Source organism: Cydia fagiglandana, chromosome 12 (assembly GCF_963556715.1).
Source record: "Cydia fagiglandana chromosome 12, ilCydFagi1.1, whole genome shotgun sequence".
Classification (NCBI taxonomy): Eukaryota; Metazoa; Arthropoda; class Insecta; order Lepidoptera; family Tortricidae; genus Cydia; species Cydia fagiglandana.
Window position 1 is genome coordinate 13818709 of NC_085943.1, and position 24308 is coordinate 13843016.

The 24308-nt window shown below is 35.9% G+C and overlaps 1 protein-coding gene and 1 long non-coding RNA gene across 3 annotated transcripts in view; both read right to left on the bottom strand.

The window, feature by feature from the left end:
* The window catches only part of LOC134669652 (uncharacterized), a 183738-nt gene extending 162593 nt beyond the window's left edge, over nucleotides 1-21145 (bottom strand). The window contains exon 1 of one of the 2 annotated variants that reach the window (XR_010098926.1): nucleotides 20816-21140. The gene's annotated coding sequence lies outside the window, so the exon portion shown is untranslated. Of the gene's footprint in view, nucleotides 1-20815 lie in introns of both variants that reach the window. The other variant, XM_063527327.1, reaches the window with a different exon arrangement.
* LOC134669667 (uncharacterized) overlaps nucleotides 1-24308 on the bottom strand; it is a 254006-nt gene that overhangs the window by 186242 nt on the left and 43456 nt on the right. The gene's annotated exons all lie outside the window — the stretch shown is intronic.

Sequence of the window (24308 nt, forward strand, 5' to 3'; positions counted from 1 at the left end):
AAGCACTGAATCCTTGAGACATCATGATAGGGTCGAGTTACCTTGCATGGAGGTCCTTGGACACATAGTATGTTTATAAATATAAACATGTGTTAAAAAAAAAAACAGCCTGTAAAAAAAAATTAAAATAAGTACATATAAAAATCTGATATAGCATTATACTATACATATAAATAAATAAAAAAACAACTATCAATCAAAACAGAGAAGAAAATGCAGCAAGAAGAGCAAGAAGAAATGGCGTTAATGCAGCGCGACATCACTGCAGACTGCATTGCTGCCACAATAAATGTCTAAAATCCAAACAACAACATCGATCGGTAATGAAATCCGCTGTAATGTTGCGCTGCAATAATGCTGCAGTAATTGCTGTCGACTACGTTACTGCAGGCATGAAATTCTATATAAAATTTCGATAATAAATAACCTATGTGATGTTTTTGCTGCGCCCGAACAAGCACATACGCCCTTTTCACCTCTGACACACAGAACGGGTAATGCATTTCTGACGATGCACATTGTCATCGCGGTAATGTTAATTTTGGATGTAATGTAGATTGTAATAACAGCAACCCTGAGGCCAATTCAAACTTAAATCAGAATGATACCTAAATTATATCAGTCGCCCGTGCGTGCTTCTCGCTCGCGCCAATACCTACATACTCGTATATAGGTACCTACGAGCATAATGCATGCGCGACTGACATAAGTTTAAATTAGCCTCACTGTCTTAAATATGCCTTTGCAATAAGGATAACGAATAGATGCTAACACAAAATTGTAGTTCTTATATCAAAATATTACACATTTTATTCATGGATAATTGCCATGAAAAAAATTCACACGGAATCTACACTAATTATTGCAAGGGCTCCAACCAAAACCTTACGAGACTAGTTTGTTCTACAAAAAGAAATGACAAAAACGTCGTCGCATGTACGAACAAGTACGAGCGAAATGCACGTTAACTACAATACATGGCATCATTCAAATATCTTTCTGATGTCATGTTCGTTCGAATTGACCTGTGAGTTTCGGAGTACATGAAAGAGCGGGGACAATATGCAGTAATGCGGTTGTCAACCTGTTGTCAAATGCATGGATAGCGATGGGGGGTTGAGGGAGCTGTCTGGGTTTAAACGGTGTATTTGCTAGATAATGAGAAAGGCTAATGACACTTGTTTAACTGTAGTTCTTGCATAAACATAATGTTAAACCTCATCCTCTGAAAACGACGAATAAATTACGAATATGGATATCGAAAAATATTTATGATTTTGGATTGTCATAATACCCGCTTATTGGATGGCATGTGTTTTTAAGAAAAAGGTATTGATCAATTCCTTAATACTAGGTACCTAAGGTGTCTCAAAAATTCAAAAACTTATTCTGCCAGTAGGCCTCAAGGGCTGCTTTACAAGTAAATTTACAGTGACATCATATAGTGTATTGAAAAATAGATAGTAAAATTTATAAATGCAACGGCCAATACCTGGGTAAAAATTACATTATAATAATCTTAAAAATATATAACAGAGATGTATAGTTTTTATGGTTAAAAACATTGCATTTGGAGATGTAAAACTATCAGAGAACGAGTACTAAGAAGATTTGGAGTAAAGTCTCTCCAAGCGTCTTGTTTTACACTTCTACAGGGTGATTCATGAGACGTGAGCAGGACTAATCCTGCACACTCAGTAACTGATAATTGATCGATCACTGTCGTATTTAGGTGAAACAACGACACTTTTTCCTATTTTTAACTTTTTGGTGAGGGCAAATTTAACTCTCTACAATCATGGTTACCCTACAAGACCTAATTAATAAACATAAAACCTCTTTAACCGTAATGACAGTATTTTGATTACGAAGAAAATAAACTGTCAAACTTGAGTGAGATACGAATTTTAGTAACAAAAGTAACCAGATCGTGATGACATTCAATTTGACACAGAATATCGATAGTTTTAGTATTCTAATTGTAGGGTGACCATGCATGTCGTAAATAAATTTATGAATTTTTTTTTCAACACTTGTAGAAAATTAACGTTAATCTCACTAATACTGATACGAAACAGTTGCTTATAATTTACAAAATGCGCAGTGTTAGTCCTGCTCACGTCTCCTGAATCACCCTGTATAGCCTCAAAATGGTCAAGTTTATTTTCATTTGTAGTTTGTCTCTTTCGCATTCATGAAACCTTCATTATACGTGATAGATTCTCTTTTGTGAACTCCAATTTATCCGTCTAAGCGTTATTGTAGATCTGTCATGGATTCACACAAATGCACATCCATCAGTACATCCTGCATCAACCCACATCCATTATTTATCTATCTAACTCCATTCAGCATTGAATGACGCTCACATACAAGCTCTTTTGTTAAGTCGTTGACAAACAATAGGAATCTATATATATATATATATATCGCTTGTGCCCGTTTTTGCTTCAATATTCCGTTAAGAGCACATGTAACCCCATTTTTAAACAAATGCAACATGCTTAAAATGCTACACCGACGTAAGCTTCATCTGGCAAGTCTTCTTTTTGAGGTAGTACACCAGCGGTCTCCTGCGTATCTCTTTGAGAAACTTTCCTTCCGTAAGACGCGAGTAGCTCGACAATGTGGGTTGCAGTTGTTAACGCACCGTCACTGTTCAGCTGCATTCCGCGGAAGTTTTAGATATTTGGCAACAAAATGCTGGAACAATCTGTCTCCGCCTTTGAGGAACCTGAAAAGTGTGCATAGTTTCAAAGTTACGCTAAAAAAAGAGATATATGAACATCAGCAAAGACAGGAAAGTTTAAGATGTGATACTAGTTTTATCTAAGAAGCCTTTTTTTTTCACATACCTGTAGTTATGTCCCATGGGCCAACCATTTCTGCACTATTTTTTGTCACTTTATTTTAATTTGTTCGTCTTTTCCAAATAATTAACTTAGTGATATAGTTTGGTTTGTTTAAAGCTTTTACGACTAGAAGTTTTTAAGTTTTCTGCACAAAATGTACACGTGGATAGCTATGTCATAGCACAAATATGGCCGTGTGGCGTGCTGGTGTCGTGCCGTATGATGTGGCCATGGCGTGGCGGCCAGCTGTCACTTGGCTGTCAGGCCTGTTGTTCCAGATACGGCAATTGCCGCAATGTTGAAGTTGTATATTAAATAGTTTTAGTTTCAATTTTATGTTTTAGGTATAGTTCTAGTTTTTAATTAGTTTAGTAAATTATAGCATAACCGCCTCGTCGTCGAACGGCGTACGCCTGGGTTACAACGGAAGAACAGCGCTGGCTTTGCCAGCAACATGCTGAGTTTTGACTCTTTTATGGCATTTTTCACTAAATGTTATACATTGTATATTTGTCAACATGTTTTTGTCATCTGTGTTTGTTTGTCATAAATAAATGTATTTCTATTCTATTCTATTCTATTCTATATATAGGCCACGTCTACGCCTCGGCTAGTCTGTGGCCATGAGTAAGCCCATTCATAATAAAAAAAAAAAACTACTGGCCCCGATACACATATTCGTCGTCTCGTCTAGTCAGAGCATTTTCTGAATTAGGTACAGATATAGATGAAGTGCATAATTATTTTCCATCGTATTTTCACGGAAACGTACAAACGTGTCTTGCTGTTTCAGTCAGTCTCGGACAAAAAGTACTGAGGTTGAAGCATAACAAATACGAACGCTTCCGCGAAAATACGATAGAAAATACATCTGTATTCACTTTTGTAACAAAAATAATATTTTAGATAAAACAAGCAATAATGTTTAACTGCACAATGCACAATTGCACATATCATAAACCCTCTTAGATGCGTTCAAAAATCGCAATGTACGACTAAGATAAACTGTTTTTAGGTATTTATTATATTTATATTTAGGTTATTAGGTAATATAATAATGTAATATATAATGGTTTACGTAAAACGGGGTGTGGACAGCTATTGCGAAGGCCAAAGGCCGAGCTACACATATGGCTGAACGCCCGAAGCGTCGTCAGAGGCTATTTGAAACGCTCGGCCGAAGGCCGAGTTGCGGGAGGTTAGTTAGTGCTCAAACACGGTACAAAATAAGTACAAGTGTCTGAAACTCATCATTATTAACTTAATAGATCTTTTTTTGTCGGTGGAGTATCTTCCAGCTTTCCCTATCTTGCCAGCTCTTGAACTTTTTGATTCGACACGACACCTACATTTTCTTCCACTTGTTCCAAAGAGCTGCGTCTGGGTTTTCTTCTACCCAGCTTGAATCATATCCGCCCCTCCGGGATAGTTTTAAAGAACTGGTCGTATCGTATTAAGTGTACAATCATCTGAAACTACTGGGCGTAAATTTTGAAAAATTTTGGTCGAAGGCCAAGCTCTGCCTGGGGTCGTAGGCCTGAAGCATCCGAGAGAGGTGTACGTCACTGTACCTCCACGTAAGGTAGAAGGTTGAGTTGTAGGAGTTTAGTACTCAAACATAGAATAAATAATTGTATGGTTTAAGTAGCTAAATGAGAACGCCGAACTACCGTGTCAGACGTATATCTGCTATCTTGGAATAACAGAGATACGCTTAACCAACGCAAAAATAATATTTTAGGGCTAGGTATGCTTAACATAATCTTCGAACAACGTTTTGGTTAAATTAGAACAAAAATACTTAAGTTATTGCATAACTAACTATACTCTGAGAGCTCAGTTAAAAACATGGAAATGCCTGGCCGTGCAACTAGCCAGCCGTGTGATCCTAGTTGAATGTACGAATTTCGCTTTATTCGCTTGTTCTAAAATGAGTGCAGTACGGAACCCTTGAGACGCGAGTTCGACTCGCACTTGACCGGTTTTTTAGTAAACCGAAGATAATCTTCGGTTGCCGCGATAGTTGCTCATGAAATAAAACGATTCGCGTATAATGAATTTAAAATACGCGATATAATCCATTCATGCATGCAGCTACCTGCAACTACCAAATCAACATCTCATCACAGAGTGACAGATATTGTGTTAGTACATCAATATATTCATAAACCGGTGTTATTACATATTGGCAACGATATCGTTCGCACCTACAGGCACAGGGGAAATCTACAGAACTGGATCCATCGCGTTTCGAGGTCAACAGTCGGTGGATTTTAACCTTTACTTTTATGTGTGACTGTGTGTATCATATAATGTAACGTCAACTTAATATTGGTGGCATATTTTATTATAGCACAGCGCCCATTTTTTGGTTGGTTTCAGAAAGCGAAAGAAATAAAACCAATTTACTAAGTATAACAATTAGTAAATTGGCAGAAGCGCTGGTGGCCTAGCGGTAAGAGCGTGTGACTTGCAATCTGGAGGTCGCGGGTTCAAACCCCAGCTCGTACCAATGAGTTTTTCGAAACTTATGTACGAAATATCATTTGATATTTGCCAGTCGCTTTTCGGTGAAGGAAAACATCGTGAGGAAACCGGACTAATCCCAGTAAGGCCTAGTTTCCCCTCTGGGTTGGAAGGTCAGATGGCAGTCGCTTTCGTAAAAACTAGTGTCTACGTCAAATCATGGGTTTAGTTGTCAAGCGGACCCCAGGCTCCCATGAGCCGTGGCAAAATGCCGGAATAACGCGAGGAAGAAGAAGAACAATTAGTAAATTGGTGGCACTCTACAAAACTAAAAAAAATCGCCATGACAATTATCACACGTAAAAGATTCAAAAACCAATATTGATATAAATATATAAGTCTTGATATAAGTCTATATAAGATATATTGATATAAGTCTTGATGTTCGATCTATAACGAAAAATATCTCAATAAGTAATTCTAAATTGCAAGCATGAGAAAATAAAAAAGACTGCTTTTTCATATTGAAACGCGATTTAATATCTTGGAGTTTTAGTATTTGTTCTTTAGCGCCTAGCCGCATAATATTAAGTCTACATTTATTTGGTTGTCGATTTTTTTTTCGTTACATTTGGACAAAATTTGTCTGGTTTAAATAGCTCCTCATTCTGTTTAGAATAAATACAAAATCCCAATTCGCGACCAAATATGACGTATTGAAGTTTACCACTGAGTTACGTAAAAACGATACCTACGTTTTTTTTAATGAAATATTTTTAGAACATGAGGTGAAATTGTGTTTATCATAGTACTTACAAAATATCCCTATTTTGTAAGTACTATGATAAACACAATTTCACCTCATGTTCTAAAAATATTTCATTAAAAAAAACGTAGGTATCGTTTTTACGTAACTCAGTGAATTTTGGTGTATGGAGAGTTCCCACTCTCCATACACCAAAATTTATCGAATACTGATGAAAATAAATCTATCAACTAAATAATAATTGGCCCAGAAATAATATTAGCTCAACCTAGAAAGTAAGTTTTATTAGAATATGCCAAAATAAAGTAAAAGGTAGGCACCTATTGCCAATAAAAACAACAACGGCCTGCGTAATTTAGTTTAAAAGTACTCGAGCCTCAGTCACCAAGTTGTTAGGATTGCGTTAAAGGAGGCATTTTGCAATTGTTCCAATAAATGTACCTGGCTTTAAAGATCCCTGCCGAGCCGGCTCGTTGGTTGGCAAACGACCTTTTTATAGCTACAATCGATGCTATAAATGTTGCCACGGATGCCTTTTCTTTCGATGAAAAAATCTTAGACCGTGACAATGCGGTTTCCAGTTTCCCCGAAGAATTTTTTCCTCTTTAGCCAGCAATAAACAAGGAAAGTGATTGTATTGTGGAAGTTTAATGACCCAAAAAAACATTACATGTGTTACGACTGAGCCTAATGACGAGTACCTAGTTAGGAAATGCTTTGGTAGCCCGGCGCTTAGAGCGTGCGTGCGACTCTCAATCCGGAATCTGGACTTTTCTGGTCATTTGACATTTAGCAGTTGTTATTCGGTACAGGAAAACATCGTGAGGAAACCGGACTAATCCCAATAAGGGCCCTTGCACTAACTAAAAAGTAACTATGTACATAATATAGGTACTTGCCCTTTTAATACAATTTATAAGTGAATCAAAATAAGTGAATTAAATATTTTTAAACTGTTTGATTTCCAATTTAATTTTCACAATGTTTTTCTAAACTATACTTACCTACTTACTTTTTATAGTTATCTTAAATGGACCAATTACCTACCTAACCTTACAAACAAGAAGAGCTCTAAAAAAAGGAATGAAATAAATGCATTTGTATTTGTATAAAATAAAAGTGGTGCCAGTTTTCAAGGTATTCAAGAAAAATAATACAATACAAAAGTTACCTTTTATTATTTAGTAATACCGCATTCAAGTGTACAAAGAGTGCTTTTATATTCAACTCTGCTTCAAAATAAAATTGTGAGCGTATTTTGGTGTTAAAACATACTTATGCAAGATCCATCAATCTTATAAGCGTAGGCTTATTTTATGACGATATTTTGGTAGATGAGCCATTTTTACTAGATAAGTATATTCAATATTGGTAATGGTTTCCTTGTCATAAAAACTTATACGTAGTTACATACATACATATAATCACGCAGATACTTTTATTTACTTATTTTACCAGTTTTCCTTTCTGGATTGTTTTATTGCCAATAGTATTTATAAAATGCTGACATTCACGATGGGATATGTTCATGTCTCCAGTTAAAGATAGGTAGGTTAAATTAGGCCTTCCCACCTAGTCGTCAGTGATCCTGTTAAGCAGGAGATCAGGGGTTCGATTCCTGGCAAATTGTACACTTTTAAGCCCACTTGCACCATTCCACTAACCCGGAATTAACCGGTTAAACCTGGAGTTACCATGGTTACCAGTACAATTTGACACTTGGTTAACGGTTAAACCGCTTAACCCCGGGTTAGTGGGATGGTGCAAGTGCGCCTTACAGAAAATTATCATAAAAATTGTGACATAAATATCCAAAACTTTGTGTCATGTCATGTCTCATGTCCATGTCATACATAGTACTTACATTTAACATTTAGGTACTCATCAAACACGGAAATGGCAATTAAGAAAAAAAAAATTATTTCGTGTTTAACACTATATTCAAAATATAAATAATTAGGTTGAATATAGTATAAAACTTTTCAAAAAAATTGGACGATCAGCTGAAAGTCATAGTTCAATGACATCTCTAGCATCTCTAGAACCATTAGTAACCGCCGGCGCTGATCATTAAGCACGGTAAAAGCAACGCTGAGAGCATACGTCGTTATCCCATCGACATTACTCGCACGAACATGTACGTTACACGCAATTGGATTCAGTTTGACGACGTTGAAGGCGAATTCGTCTTACACTAAAATCGGCATTTTTATACGATAGAGAGCATTACTGCAGCAGCATTGCAGCATAACTTTACTGCCAACTTCATTCCTGCAGTGTATAGCTAGTTAGGAGTAATTGTAACTAGACGCACTAGCTGATCTAGTTAACATAAATAATGATTGACACAGCTGATCAATCGATCTATATTATTTTCATAAACTTTAAAACCTCAATTATTATATACAAATGTTAATTAAAATAAATACATGTAAGTAACTATAATATATGCATTCAGTAAATTAATTTTAAATAACAGCAAAACATTCTCACGAGAAATTCGAAACAACAAACAAAAACTTAACTGAGTCAAGTTTGTAGTGGGCCATTAATCAGAAAAACTGATTCGCTGAATCCAAAGAGAATGGAATGTGTATAGAGAATTACTGTCAGTGAATTTTGTAGTCACGAAGATTATGCTGCCATCTGTTGACGCAGTATTGAAACTAAAGATGAAAATGTATAAAAATATCAATAAAACATATATATTTACATATAGACATAAATGATTTTTATTAATTTTGGAACGCCATGTGTTTTGATCCATGTTTTTTTACATTGATGTGCATTAGAATTGTTGAATATCAAGAGAGTGGCGCCATCTGTTAGAGAGTGGCTTTGTCTTGATTTCCGAGGCAAGGGGTTTCTTTTGACTTTGCTTGTCTTATGGGATTCACATCTCTTTGCTAAAACTACTCAAGATTGGAACTCGAGTTTAAAGGAAATAAATAACAAAGTTTTTATTTTGAAGTGCGCCTAACGCGTCAAATGCGTCAAACGCGTTTCGTTAATGTCTTTTATGGTTATAAATACCCCCACGCCAAGCTGGGAACGGATTATTCTATTTTTGTCCGTCGGATTGTCACGATCTCTGGCTCGCCCGTAGACGTTAAAACAAAGGTGTTATTTTTACGGTTGAATGTTTGACATTACGTAGCTACTATGCTGCTTTTTGTCAGACTGTTCAATTGCTAGTTCAGTGTAAATACTTACGTGTGTTTTGGTGTTTTTGTGTTTTAGAGCCAGATTAGTGTCTGATTGCACGGTCAATCAACCGAAAACGCCTAACCTAGCGGTGATAAGCAGGCTTTTCCGGGAATCCAGTAGAGTGTTAGGTCCAGGTCGCGAGAGGGGCCTGGCGTCAACCTTTTTACCTACACAGGTGACGATTATACCTCTTACGTTATCTTCAAGGTCTGACAGAGGGATGTGAGGATCTCACGTGTGGATCATTAAGAGTAATCTTTACTCACTGAAATCTGTTGGTAATTGAAGAAGCGTGGTCTTGTTATATATATTTATATATTCACATTTTATATTTGGAATAGGGCGCCTTATTCGTCAGTACCCTTGGCTACGGCCTATACTGCGGAGGGAGGCAAATTACACAGACACTAGGGTTTGCAATACCTCGGTTTTGTCGGCCGAACGTTTACAGCTTAAATTAGGGTCCCTCTCACACACTTCCCCCCCCCTGTAATACTAGAGGTTCGCTTCTAGTCTTACACATTAGAATAGGTGAAATTGGGGTAGAGTTAGGGGTTAGGGGTTTGGGGTGTTAGTCATTATTTGGGTGTTAGGGTTAATTATTATTTCTTTCTTTATTATTATTTATTCTTTCACATGTATTTTGGTTACATACAGTGTTAAAATCATTAGAGTGTTAATTGTTTTAAAATACAGAATAAATTAAAGTCTAGTTTTAGTAGCATATGGATGGGTTACTGAGGCTCGTATATTAAATATGATTTAAAGGTAATACATTTTTATATTTGGTGAGATAGGGGAACAAAGTTATTTGAGGACATACTAAATAATTTTGTTATAGGGAGCTAGTGACAGGCGAAGCAGTTCACTAGTGACAATTTGAGCTTTTCTATATTGGGTATCTAAGGGTTAAAAAGTCATGTTTATTAGACGATCGCTTCAGTATTTCATACATTTATAGTATATTCAGATAAGTTTCTTGGCGTTTCTTCTTGTCTGAAAATAGGTTCCGAAACGCAGATAAAAGTAAATATTACATAGTGTTTAGGAATACCTATTAAAAACAAAACAAAATAAAATAGGTATTATTTAGTTTAGAGACCCGACTTCATCCGAGGCGTGACAGTAGATAAAGTATGTTTGTACGTATTAATTTTTGCAACATTTACATATGCATATTTTCCTTTAGCTAGCTAGATTAGCGAATGGATATAAAAGGAAAATATAATTACAAACAACAAGGGCTTACACTACTGTTCATGGTAACTGGTCACGGTAGGGCTCGGTAGAAGATAAATTCTAAAAAATATAATTTATTATTTAATTTTTTTCATATGATAGTGTTATAATATAGAAATACAGTAGAAATATTTACAATTACATAGGGTATTTTAGGGGTAGTATTTTAAATCCAAATCTAATCAGTCTGCACATAAAAGACGAAGGGTTCTAAGGTTCACAACGTATTAATTTCACTAGACGATCACATGGCCAAATTTATTTATTTTTATTTATTTATAATTAATTCTGGATGAGTTTTATTAAAGTAGATTAGCTAATAGTGGGTTAAGGTACATAATGTCGCGCCTTATTTCTTTTACGAATTCTGCTTACGACTTATGACCTAATTGACGTTTCGTGCAGTAAAGCAGTCGGCAGCATTACTGCAGCGGTATTTAAGCGTGACATTACTGCCGAATGCATTGCTGCTGCAAATGTCAAAATCGATGTTACTTTAAAATGCATGATACCGGCTGCAAAGTTATCATCAAGTAATTGTGACTAGTCATTGTGAACCATTACTACCCGCTGGTGCCAATCATTAAGCACGGTAATAACAACGCTGAGACCACACGTCGTTATCCCATCGACATGTAATGACGAACATGTAATGTTACACGCAAATGGATTGTATGACGACGTTGGAGGTTGGAGGCGAATATTTTTATGATTACCTGAAAAGTATTTAATATTCTAAATATACTCGCTATATAGGGCTCTTTCACGAGTCATTAAAACATTTACAGTGACATGAAAACAGCAACTGTTATAAATACAACAGCAAGTACCTGGGTAACTACTTATTACCTACAATATTATAATAATTTAAAAATAAAGCAGTCTCGTTGTAACAATACCGTAAAACGAGAGAAGGTTTAAGAGGGGGGTGAGAAGGGATTTTAAGGCTACTGCTACAAAAATAATGTATTCCAATTTAAAATGGGGCTATAGTAATATGCATAATAACAAAAAATCGATCCAACAATCTTCCAAGATCATCTTTGTATGAAAAACCCTCTCACACCAAATACGAGTCACTACGGGGTGAGGTGGGTTTTCCTCTTTATCGTCAAAGTTATGAAATGGAACTACCCAAAATAAAATACAAACGTCCGAACCACTTATTATATACACCATTCAGTTTTCACATGTTAAAATAAAATTTTATCGAGGTTTGAAAGTCAAATTTCACCCAACTCGCCCCATTTTACGGTACGTTGAATTTGGAGATTTAAGATATACCTACTAATAAGATTTGAAGGTTTTAATGCTCTCCAAGCGTCAAAATAAAAGTTAATTGTCCTTCGCGTCAGTACTGTTAAGCTAACAGTCTTATAAACTAATGCCACAGAATCCATAACTAGTAAAATGACTAAAATAATGACAGTGTTTTATCTCATCACTTTTGCCGAAACTGTTGCATGATGCCACCACCACTATCGGCCCAATTCAATGAATGCTTATAAGATGTGATATGATAGCGATATGTTTACAACCAAAATCGTCATTTTTGAAGTTGACAGATCGGTGTAATATTGCTGGGACAGCTTATATTTAATTATAAGCATTATTAGAATTGGGCCGTTACTCAAAAGATTATCTAAATTCTAGATTATCAATCAATTGATTTGTCATTCCATAACACGATTATAATATTTTCACCGAATGTCACTATCGCCTGTTTCTGTTCCCATAATATATGTTACACGGATTATTAACGGGTAGTACACGTAAATATATATAGTTTTGCAGAGTTTGAAGCGAACAATGGTCTAATATTATCACCAACGCCATATTGAAACCATTGATACTGATATCCTTGATCGCGGGCGTCGGCATCAATTAATTGTTTCACGGCGCGATTCGGGAAATGAATTAGAGATTCACTAGAGATGAAATAGTAAAGATATGTGACGTTTCACGGCAAAAAGTACCTTATGGCGGCTGGCGCTTACGCTATTATTAATGCCGCTCCAATATTCAGCCGGGGCAATGGTACCTTTTGCCGTGGAACGTCACATATGGTTACTATTTCATATCTAGTGAATCTCTAATTCATTTTCCGAATTTTGCGCCGTCATTTTGAGGTAGTGTATTATATTTCCTTATTGTTACTATGCAGAATGTAACAAAAATAGTTGAGATCCGTTTTAGGGCATATTCGGTATCGTGTTTTGATTTGGACAGAGGTGGTACAAACGACAACGCTCCCAAATGTACATCGGTGGGCCTTATTACAAAAGGCATAGCATAATGGTACCTACTTTATACGAATACGAATTTGACATATTCGCTAGCGTATGTGTAACTTACTTTCTATGCTGCATCTCGCTCGTACTGGCTTATCAGTGACAGCGAGATGTATAGAAAGTAAGTTACGCAGACGTTAGGGAATATCCACTGTGCACTGAGAGAAAAATCATCACCAGGAATTAAAAAACAGTTCTGTACTGGGGGAAAAATAAAGTTTTAGTAATAATTATGGACGTTTCACTATTTCTGTAAAGTTTATTTATTTCTACAAACAGCTCAGTAATCCCAAATATAATTTCAACAAACAGATACCTAATAGAAATTGCAAGAACTAATAGAAATTGCAAAAGTCAATTTGTTCCTATTAGTTAACTCTCCTTGTCCCCGGATTAAGTTTATTTTTGTAATTCTAAGTCAGCGAACTGATATACATGGAAGTATTCTGTCCGCTCAGTTATGACCCAACGTAAACTATTCGATTGTAGGCGGTGTTTACAAACTATTCGATTCGCAACTTCAGTTCGTCCGAGATGACAGTCAGTGACGGATGGCCAAATTGATTTATAAAAACAACGTTTTTTTGTAATTAAAAATGTCTTCATGTGTCGTGAAGTGGTGCAGAAGTTATTTTAGTTCATACCAAGGATAGTGGAATCACTTTTCACTTGTAGTAAACAGATAACTTCAGTAAAATTTGGAATAAACATGACGATTTGTTTTCAATACTACCGTGCTAAGCTAAAACGTAACAACTGTATACGACTTTCATAACAACATACGACTTTTTAAATTGCGAGGATAATAGGGATGGTGTTATGCCAAATGAAGTAGACTATTTTATTAACTTGTACTTGGTTTAGGTATTTTCTATATAATTATAAATGTAGTAGGTAATGAATTATTTCTTACAGATTTGTATTTTCCTTTTTTATTTCATGAGACGGAGCTGTAAAAAAACTACCTCATTCTTTCAAATTCATAATCAAATTTGATATTATCATTTTACATTACTTTCCATTCAGATTCCCACAACATGCTATTCATAGAGAACTATGGAAAAAAGCTGTCCAATTATAGAGACATGAAATTAAGTGGATGCCTGGAAAGATATCTAGAATATGTTCTATTCATGAGATATAACTCGTGGGATAATCATACCCGGTCTCCTATATGTAGATACACTTCCACTGAATTAATTTAACAAATACACACATTATCTGAAAATGTTGATCATTCGAATCCACCCTCTACCGTCACATATATGTAGGTTCTCTCTCAAGCCATTTCCGTCAGTATAAAAGAGCGGCAAATTTAGAAAATGTAAGCGCGCGAATGGGTGTGGTCCCATACAAAATTTTAATTTTGCACCTTTTTCTACTGACAAACTTGCTTGACCGGCTATATACATATAAAATATTTCCATTGGAACTGAAAGTGGGGATTTATTGTGACTCCGCCTATTCAAATATTTTTGACCCGATTCGTGTACCCATGTAAATTTTGCAGGCTGTATAGCCAGTCCGAATTCTAAGATCAAGTTTACCATACATTTACAATGGCGTACTTGATCTTAGAAAAACGGACAGACTATACCTGAACGTGACTTCGCACTGCCATACAAATTTATAATAAAATATACAAAATACTTATTATAGCGGAATACATTTATACAACAATGATATATTTACTTATGTTGAGTTAGTCTGTCATTTCATAACAACATTTTAACTAGTTATCTTTTAATCTGCATTAAATTATAATACGTGAATTATTTGACTGGTTCTTCAATGTATGGCATAAACCTATCCCTGTCCAAGTCATATTCTAATCAAATGTGAACCGCAAACTCTCAGCGGCCAGTACGTACAGCAAGAAGGTTATTAGCGGATTAATGTCGCTGATTGGTAGTTATTGACATTATATGCATTTCATCTACACTTAGCTATGTACCATTAGTGTAAAAAAGATGACTATTATTTTGTTTACCAGCTTTGATTACAGGCTCTGTAAACGCGTCGTCTTATTTAAATGTAGGCGTAATTTTGTATGTGTGCTAATTTGGCCCGAGAATTTGAACGGTAATGTTCCTAAAGGCGGTTTCCATACTAAATATATGCGTTCACTGTTCTAAGTGTATTTTTGTTGTACTTTTCTCTCAGTGTGTCAGTGCCAAACTTGTCATTCACTATGAACATAATCTAATCTATATTTAACGATGAAACCACGAAATCAAAACTGCATGTTTAATATTGTTCTGACTCTTATACTTACGAAAAATCGGAAGAGTACAGAAAAAGAAAAGTGTCGATGGCTAGAAATTATCAAGCCATCGAAATCATTGAGTTACAAACAATTAAGCATTGAAGTGCCCAATTGTTTAATTGCACCCACCCATTACACATGTGAACTGAAACAGTTTTCACATGTGATCAAATAATTACACGTTTTAAAATTTGTAAGGGTGCCGTATTAAACGACATTTGTTTTATACCAGGCCCCAGTTTCACCACGGCTACAATTGTCAGTGACATATGTCGAGCGACAATTGTCAAGCGACAGGTGACATATTACAATTTTATGAAATATTTTCTATAGAAATACTTACAAACATGACAGGCATTTTGCTACAATTTTATGTATTACAATATTTACAATTATGTTGTGAAACAAGAATTATTTTTTCTAGTCGACATATTTGTAGAATTGTTGGTGAATCTTGACAGGAAATGAGTTATATGTCGTGACAATTGTCGTGTTTCTTGTGACAATTGTCATAATCTTAGCAAGAGAAGTAGCTGTTTTATTCCGATATAATAAAGTTTTTTTTAATAATACAATAATGGTGGCAAACAGGAATACGGCCCGCCCGATGGTAAGCGGTAACCGTATCCCATGGATGCCTGTGACGTCAGCAACAGTGCTGTTTTACAATTGTTGCACCTGTCACCGTGGTGAAATTGGGGCCAGACAGGTTGTTTTATACCTATACTTACGGCGCGATTCGGGAAATGAATTAGAGATTCACTAGATATGAAATAGTAATTATATGTGATGTTCCACGGCAAAAGGTACCATTGCCCCGGCTGAATATTGGAGTGGCGTTAATAATAGCGTAAGCGCCAGCCGCCATAAGGTACCTTTTGCCGTGGAACGTCACATATCTTTTCTATTTCATATCTAGTGAAGCTATTATTAATTTCCCAAATCGCGCCGTTAGTTCGTTTAGTAAGCTAAATGCAAATGTAGTACACTAGTACAGTCGCCATCAGATATATCGGAGCGGCCAAGGTGTTCACAAATAGCTGAACACGCCTCTATTGTCAGGGCGTTACAGTGCGTGTTCAGATATTGTGAACACCTTGGCCGCTCCAATATTTATATTCACGACATCAATGCTGCGCCGCATTACTGTAGCAGTGATGCTGATGTAGTTTGCATTCGAACGGTGACTGAATTAAGATGAATTAGTTATTAATTACTTACTTTTACTTTGAAATTTATTAAAATTAAGCGGCATTGATATTACTAATTACTATACATATTTTTTTTGTTTTTGATTTATTGTTATCAAATTAAATAAGTGTAACTACAAACAGTGCTAAATAAAATTAAACGCCTTACATAAATATGTCTTGGAGCCTTAATATGTATACGAGTGAGATATATAATTATTATGATATAAAAAATAAGTAACCTTATTACATAAACTATTAAACTCGATAGAAAATAATCTGTCTCCGATTTAGTGCAAACGTGGTTTCCTTACTTATTTTTTTTTTAACATGTTTAACTACTTTTTGAGTCAAAACTAGTTCAAACGCATTTTACGGTTTGCAAACTTTTCGTAAAATTTCAGTTTAAATGTAATGTTTAAAACTTAACTTCGTAATCTTTCTCCACGAACATCTTCACTAAGTAGTTGTAGTTAGTTCTGTAGACATTTGATCCATACAGAAAAACACATTTATGGCAGATTACAAAATTAATTGAAACGTGTTAAACTTCATTTTAGTAAATTAACCTAACCCACAGATTTTAAATCACCCTTTTGTTTTCAACTTGTGTGTTTATGTTTATGTTTTAACATTTTTTTTGTACCAAAAAATATTATTTTATATTTTTCCCAAACTGAAGACAGTTTGTTTGGCAGTGTATCTTTAGCGAATAGTAATGTAATAATAGATAAAATTATACTTAAAGCTGTCTTTTACCACCAAACCGCTTGCGCGCAATACGGGCGTTCATCGCCACACCCTGATACCTCAATGTCACTGCGGTTTTAGATATATTTCATCCCGTGATCTTCGCGAGCTTTGAAATGAGCTACCAGCAGAAACATTATTATTTAAAGGAGTCGGCAAATTTCATGCTACACTGATCAAATTGCAAAAGTCCATCGGCTAGGATATATATACATAGTTATTACGCTTGGAACTTAAAAAGAAATACACTCTGCCACGCCAGCGAAACTAATAAAAAGAAATGGCCCAGACTGCAATTAGCAGCGGAGAGAACATTATTACAGACACTCCACTGTCTTGATTATTTCAATTAAGCCTGTATTTTAACCCTATCGGCCGTAAAAACCTTTAGGCCCACTTGCACCATCCCACTAACCCGGGGTTAAGCAGTTAAACCGTTAACCTAGTGTCAAATTGTATGGGTAACCATGGCAACTCCAGTTTTAAGCAGTTAACCCTGGGTTAGTGGAATGGTGCAAGTGGGCCTTACAGATTTAGTCTGACGTCCGAACTTAGGTATAAAGACGTCGTTCCACGTAATGGAAATTTAAAAAACTGCCTGAATTTACGAAATTTCCCTGCCTTTACAGAATTTATTGGAAAGTTTGGTACTTTTTACCCGAATGCGACGCAAGGATGGGTTATGGTTTTTAAAGAGTGTATATTAACAATAATAAGTACGCCTCTAAGGAACTGTTTGCTAATTATTTTAAAAAACAATTTGCTTACAATTCTATCACTGGACCTTTACTTAAAATTTTGTTTCTTACTTTTTTATAAGTACATAGTTATTTATGTGTGACGATCTTATAGTAAAAATCTAAAAATTTAACATCTGTATAGCGCTTCAGCATTTAAGAATAAAATTACAACATAAAATTTGACCTGAGCTACAGTGTCTGAAATTTCATTAACAATGATAATTATTATTATAGGTACCTACAGCGAACACTATAACACGAATTCAAATTTAAGATTTGTAGCGAAATAACTATCCTATTTGCTGCCAGGCCCGCTTGAATAAGGGATATCATTAATCTTGAAATGTATTATATAAAGGGCAATAAACCTATTAATAGCCACAATCAATAAGTTGCTAAATGTAGTCTACCAGGCGATCCATTTGTCAAAACCCCGAGCTGTATAAAGACTTGAGCAATTGCATGTGGTCACGATCCTCGTACTCGTCGTAATCGTAAGGGAACAACTAGGAAGAGAAGATAAGATAATTAATAACCTCGTTGTGTATTAGAGTGACATTCCATTTCCAACTGCAGCTGCAATACTGTTCATTTTACTATGGAAACGCATCGCTGTCATTGTCAATTTCCATAGCAAAATGAACAGTATTGCAGCTGCAGTTGGATATGGAATATCACTCTTAATCACAAAATGCCTTATTTGAAAACTGAATGCTGTCAAATTGACGTCACACTAAATATAGAACATTATTGCAGAGGCCGGGAAAGGGCAATTCGTGGATGAGTTTCGATTTTGTCGGACGACGCGAAGCGGAGCCGACAAAGAAGACGAATCCACGAATTGCTATTCCTGCCGAGGCATATATAGTGCTTTTCTCCAAACATGCGAGGAAATAAGCTAAAATAATTATTATTTAACCATCAAGCATCACTCAAATCAAACCTTCACATCCAAAATGTCAAAAACAATTTCCCTCTTTAATTAATTTTTAAAAGTTAAAGTTACAAACTTATTCTGCCATTAAGTATTCGTTCATTCAATATAATTGTGCAATATAGTTGGTCAAACCAACTTTTCAGTCAGTAAGAACCAGGAAAACTATACCCATCCTTTTCTTTTGGGTGCTAGTACTAGTGTAAGACAAAGATAGTATGATTCTCTTTGTCTATGTTTGAAATGAGAAAGTCCTTTGACAAACTATATAAGCTTTATGAACACGGATGAGATTAAAAAAAATAATAATAATCTTTGATTTTATTAAGCAGTATTCGCACGATCATACACGTGAAATGATAGCTGATCGGGTCGTGTAGAAGCGGCTCGCGGCAATAATAATTGGCCGTTTGCGTTTTTTATTATTAAAAAGTAAAAAACCCTACAGTAATAAGTTATTAATAAGTTATTACTGTAGTGTTTTTTTACTTCCCGTCCGCTAGAACAGGACGGCGATAGTTTGATGTTTTTTAATTAGAGTTTGACATTAACGAAGAACTTCCCGTAGTATTTTTGCTACAGTAAGGTGAACATTTCCGAGCATATTGGAGAAAAGTAAATTATTCAAAGTAAGAGAGTAAGTACTCAGGTAGGAAAAGCCCAAATCATACCTGAGACGACCCAGGACCGTGAAGCCTGATGAAATATGAGAGCCGACCCAATATAATGGGAAAAGAACAGGAAGAAAAAGATAATAGGTACTCAATAGTTGACATAATTAACGGCCCTATTCGAACTTTAAGATACGTCAGCTAATAGATCTTGAAACGATATGGATTAGATATGTCAGTGTCAAATGTGACGTTTCTTCAAAGAAAAATGTCACTTTTGACACTGACACATCTAATCCATATCGTTTCAAGATCTATTAGCTGACGTATCTTAAAGTTCGAATAGGGCAGTTAGAAATCCAATTCACATCTAATAGATATCTTACTCTAACTAACGTAAAAGTGACATTGGTTGCCCGAATTGCGCTGCAAAAGAGAACTAGTTGATATCTAAACTATAACGTATCTAGAATGGATCTAGTACGTGTAGTCTCTTGTGAATATCTTGAAGTTCGAATACGGCAGTAAGTGACTGCTGGGGGTCTAGCCAATTAGATAATAACCGCCAAGCGCCAAGCGAAAAAAAATGTATTGGGATGACAGATGCTAAGAAAAGTCACGTGACTACTCGTATTTCCATACATTATAGTTTTGATTAGCCTTTTTCTATCAAACGATTGTCATCTTGGCTAGGGTTTCTGATTTTGCTTATTTCAATTACTATATTGGATAGCTGCTTGCTTCCCCTGAGGCTCGTCTGCTCGTTAGTCGTTAATTTTATTTTGAAAAGTGGCAATCTGAGGAATAAGATGAAAATTCATTTTCCTTAAATCTTTTTTTTTTACTTTATTGCACAGTAAAAAATATACAGTGACAAAAGTCGGACTTAACGCTACATGGCATTCTCTACCAGTCAACCATCAACATCACAAATCTTATCTTAAAATGATTTTATTTTTTCGATAGCAGTAATAATGTGTGTGTAAAATGGGAAATTACTGAAAATAAACATTAAATATCATTTTAACCTCATTAGGAACTGATGAATTATATTAAATGAGTCGATTAAATTACCTTAGGTTCTATCGTTAAAATGATATCGTAGTTTGCTGTCTTAACTATTTTTTAATAATTAAAGGATATGCTTAAATTCTTTCAAAATTCGAAATTGGTCACAAATTCAAGAGGTGTATACTCGTATCAAGCCTTCAAAATTTATTAATTATAAAGTTACCCCTTGAGAACTAAGCAATTGATTAAAATTCACCGCATTATTTCCCTTTAGACAGTATTAGGTAAAAAATAATGACGAATTACCTACAAAACCAAAGGAACAAAACGGTGCTCAATTTAATTACAAAGACACTTCAAACACACTTTTTAAGAGCTAATGAAATTTTAAATAACAGTCCTACAAAACCCTTTTGCACTAACGCTACATCCATCTATTCAAGCAAGAGACTTTACGGGCCATTTGCTCTTAATTAAAAAAAAACAACTAACCTGCAAAATAAAGAAGTCATCGTTCGTTGCTTTTGCAATTTGGACACCGGTCCGTGTTCACACTCACCAAACACAAACACTAAAATTAGTGCACTAACAATCTATTTTTTTACTAAATTACACACACTTTTTAGCCGAGTCGAGCTAAAGTTTTAGTTCCGTAGCATTCGTAGCAAACGGCCATCCGTGACCGCTACGCGTCGTAGCAGCCGAGGCGGTTGGCGTAGCAAGACTGAGGTCTACGCGGCTATGGAGCGCGCAGGCACAGCTACGTAAAAAACAGTAGCGCAACTCGGTAGAAAACCCGCATCTTTATTTAGGAGATCACTGTAAGGATCGTTGGGTGTCTTTACTGTTATTAAATAAATATCTGTAGAGTTTGCGGTTGAACTGTAGAAAGTTAATCTTGTAAATAGCTCGAAAAGTTTAACAGAACATTCTTCTAGGAAATCTAGGATATTGGAATATCAGAGGTTAAATTTTAAGGTTTACGGCTTTTAAAGCGGTCTTTTTTGAAAGTTTTATGAATTGTGTTGTATAATAGTTTTCGCGTTCTTAATACAGTTGATAAATTGACATGTTTTTTGTGTCTCCAGTAAATTTGGGTTTTTGAACATAGTGGAATTTACGAGCGCAGCGACGATAATTATTTATATTATATTAGCTAGCTTACATTTTTTTCAATGGTGACAAATTGACAATTTTTTTCTTTAGTAACATGTAATTAAAACTGGAAAGGGTAACTGGACCCTAAAATTAATCCTTTTGCTCTCCGCCCACGTACGAAACGTGAAATAATACTTTAATTAGCTTGAATAAATTACTTGAAACGTAGTACCTACTCACTATAAAGCTTAATATTATTAAGTTTTTATTTTTGTATTTCTTGTGCAATATTTTACTCTAATTAATTTTTTTATAAAACATTTTTAAAAATTGGCTTCGAGATCAGCTGTTTGCCTTGAGGCCAATACGAATGTACACTTTGACATCAAAATAATATTTAAATGATGTTATTTCGTTATTATTCGAGCATTATTTATTCATTTGATTATTTTTATTTCAAACTTTATTGCACAAGAACAAGTAAAAAGTCCAAAAGGCGGACTTAATGCATTGAGGCATTCTCTACCAGTCAACCGCTACTGGGACAAAATACTGGGAAATAATTAATTCCAATTCAAAAACATGAATATTAACAAAAACTCGCAAATACCAATCTACAATAAACCGCTGTACACTTTTGTTTTAAAAGGCAGCGAATCATAGACTAGGAATCCTCTAGACCGAGTTTAGAGCAATTATTTCATGAAACCGAGGATGCCAAAAATGCGGGGGTGCGCGGGACGAGGTGAGCGAAGTCCCGTGCCGTGATTGGTCCGTTCAAAGACACGGACGTCACACAAAGACACTTTCGACTCGAACACGGAGTATAATTACCATATGCGTGGCAGAGGGGGTAGCGCGACTATGCTCGGTCTAGAGGATTCCTAGGCTATGCAACGAATTAGGCAACCGGCCAAGCTTTCATAAAAGACAATCAGTTCGCCGAGCGAGCCAAATTTAACTAATTTCCTGACCCTGGATTTGCTCGTAACCTATTTTTTACGGATAAAAAGGTTTTAAGAATAATTGCGTTCAAATTGAGTTCGGCGTCTGGTAATGGTATAATGTTTGTGACGTATTACTTGAAATCGGACGCTGCTGTTGAAAATTGTAAGGACAAGGAATTGTCACTTCTTCCTCGCGTTATCCCGGCATTTCACCACGGCTCGAGAGCCTGGGGTCCGCTTGACAACTAATCCCATGATTTGACGTAGGCACTAGTTTTTACGAAAGCGACTGCCATCTTACCTTCCAACCCAGAGGGTAAACTAGGCCTTATTGGTATTAGTCCGGTTTCCTCACGATGTTTTCCTTCACCAAAAAACGACTGGTAAATATCAAATGATATTTCGTACATAAGTTCCGAAAAACTCATTGGTACGAGCCGGGTTTTGAACCCGCGACCTCCAGATTGCAAGTCGCACGCTCTCACCGCTACGCTAGGCCACCAGTGCTTCCAAGACAAGGAATTGTCACTAAGTGTGAGGCTTATAGGGATGCGATATTACTGCCAAGTTTTGCAGTTAGCGTGTCTGAGAGTCTCTGTAAGCGCGGTAGCAGCCCCTGGCCTCACAAATTTCGGTAAGACAAAAGTGATTTACAGCCATCGTATGGCCGATATTTCCATAGTTCCGCATACTTATCACACATCGCATTATACGGATCACGTCGTGTGAATTACTGACGTAATTTTTCGTCGTAAGGAGCGTTTGGAACTCGTGCGAGATGTAAAATGGATTCGGCTAGCGATGAAGAATAAATGGTTTTTGTTACTTTTATTGAAGGGCGACAGAAGAAAAAAAAAATGTGAAGTAAAGTGAAGGGGGTCAATTTCGACTGCGGGAAATTTCAACTAATCAAAGTATCTTCCATGTTTTATATTATAAAATGCAATATTATTTATCCAGATAGTGAAAAACATAAACTAGAATAGAAAGAAGAATAGATGTCATATACTAAGAAAAACCGGGCAAGTGCGAGTCGGACTCGCGCACGAAGGGTTCCGTACCATAAAGCAAAAAAAATAAATAAAAAAAAACGGTCACCCATCCAAGTACTGACCACTCCCGATGTTGCTTAACTTTGGTCAAAAATCACGTTTGTTGTATGGGAGCCCCATTTAAATCTTTATTTTATTCTGTTTTTAGTATTTGTTGTTATAGCGGCAACAGAAATACATAATCTGTGAAACTTTCAACTGTCTAGCTATCACGGTTCGTGAGATACAGCCTGGTGACAGACGGACGGACGGACGGACGGACGGACAGCGAAGTCTTAGTAATAGGGTCCCGTTTTACCTTTTGGGTACGGAACCCTAAAAAGTGACCAAGGCCTCCAGTGCCCCAGGCTGGAATCGAACCAGCGGGCGTCCTCTGCTATCGCAGCAGGTGTCTGAAAATAATTTAATTTTGTTCTAATGCTTTTAACAGTTGACGATATACGTTGAATAATTACTTAATTTTGACTCAAGTCTCACGTTCTTTTCGGACGAAGAAACGAACATTATGAGATACGAGCACTAAAACATTACTTTACTGAGCACTAATCAGAGGCTTACAAACTCAACGTAATTCCGCCGTTCATCTCCATAAATTCAAATAAATGTTTCCTCATGACGTTCCAGAAACGTTTCGTTGAGTGTTAAGGTTAGTTTCGGATAAAGATTGCAGGAGCGTTAGAGTGACATTCCATTTCCAACTGCAGCTGCAATACTGTTCATTTTACTATGGAAACGCGTCGCTGTCATTGTCAATTTCCATAGTAAAATGAACAGTATTGCAGCTGCAGTTGGAAATGGAATGTCACTCTTTGGGTAACATTCCATTTCCAACGACAGCTGCACTACTGTCAATTTTACTATGGAAATTGACAATGACAGCGACGCTTT